Source organism: Miscanthus floridulus, chromosome 16 (genome assembly GCF_019320115.1).
Source record: "Miscanthus floridulus cultivar M001 chromosome 16, ASM1932011v1, whole genome shotgun sequence".
NCBI classification, from domain to species: Eukaryota; Viridiplantae; Streptophyta; class Magnoliopsida; order Poales; family Poaceae; genus Miscanthus; species Miscanthus floridulus.
In genome coordinates, this window is record NC_089595.1 from 58,998,449 (window position 1) to 58,999,897 (window position 1,449).

A 1,449-nucleotide genomic window follows, 5' to 3' on the forward strand; every position below is an offset into this window, starting at 1 on the left:
TAAAAAGACTCTGCATGAGTTCTCTACTCCAAGCATTGAGAACATCAGCACTAGACCAACACTCAAAACCAACAACCTTGAGTTTGAGGTCAAGCCAAGCCTCATCAACATGGTGCAAGCTACTCCATTCAGCGAAAAGGCACATGAAGATGCTAGTGCTCATCTCTAGGATTTTTTAGAAATTAACAACACAATCGTCATCAAGGACGTTGCTTAAAACATCATACTACTCCACCTATTTTGATTCTTGTTAGTGGGAAGGGTGAAACAATGGTTCTACACCAATAAAGATAACATCAACACGCGGGCAAGATATTCGAAGGCCTTTCTAGCAAAGTTCTTCCTTGCATGCAAGACCAATGCCTTAAGAGGAAAGATTTCCAATTTCGAACTGTAGAAAGGAGAGACCATTCCAGAAGCATGGGAACGTTTTCAAGAATAGATTTCAGATTGTCCTCATCATGGGATGGAAGATTGGTTCCTCATGCAAAGCTTTTACCATGGATTGACTCAGAAAGCTCATGAACAACTTGATGCTACTGCTAGAGAATCATTTATGTCACTCACCCTTGGAAAAGCTGAAACTCTTATGGAGAAGATAGCCTCTAATCAAGGCTGGTCCCAATGCAATATTCAATCATGCAATAAGAGCGAAGAAGTACCAAAAGTGGTGTGTGCACTGTCAACCAAGATGGACATCTTGTTGAATTGGCTTAAACAGCAAGCCAATTACAAGTAGGATCGTCAAGCTATACAAGATGCTTTCAATGCTCAAAACACATGTGGAGAATACTTGGGGGTTGAATTCCCTAAATATCAAGAGGATGCAAACACTATCGTCAACAATTCTGCTCCACAACAACAGAGGTAAGGATGGGTCAACAACAATGGTCAAGTTACCAAGGTAAGTACCCAGGTAATTATTCTTCTAATCCTAAATAGCCATCCTTGAGACACTTGATCTTAGAACAAGCCAGGATTAATGAGAATGTTTCAAAAACATGCTTTTAATGACAAGGTCCTAGAAAACATAAACACTAAAATGGATAGTTTTTCTTCTGCTATGAAAGACCAACTTAGCTATAATAAAAAAGATAGAATCTCAATTAGTTCAGTTGGCCGCTGCTCTGCCTGTTGCCACTAACCTTGAAAAGGTCAACGCTATAACTACAAGAGGTTGCAAGTCTACTCATGATCCACCATATCCAATAGGGACAGGTAAGACACCGACAGCAGTACAAGCAGGGAAGAAGAATGATGAAGTTGATGAAGTTGAGCCACAAGAACAGGAAATGCAACAAGATTTTCATGACACCACCTTCTTACCGTTTCCACGCAGAAATTGACAAGCCAAATGGATGAGCAGTTTGGTAAGTTCATGGAGGCAATTCAAAAGTTGTATATCAATATTCCACTGCTAGATGCCAGACAGGTACCCACCTATGTGAA

At 40.3% G+C, this 1,449-nt stretch overlaps 1 non-coding gene across 1 annotated transcript; it reads right to left on the minus strand.

Annotated features, from left to right (window-relative positions):
* Nucleotides 1–361: 361 nt before the first annotated feature.
* On the minus strand, nt 362–468 carry LOC136514678 (small nucleolar RNA R71). The gene has a single exon (XR_010773818.1). It is a non-coding gene; the product is annotated as a small nucleolar RNA R71 (small nucleolar RNA).
* Between the last annotated feature and the right edge of the window lie 981 nt (nt 469–1,449).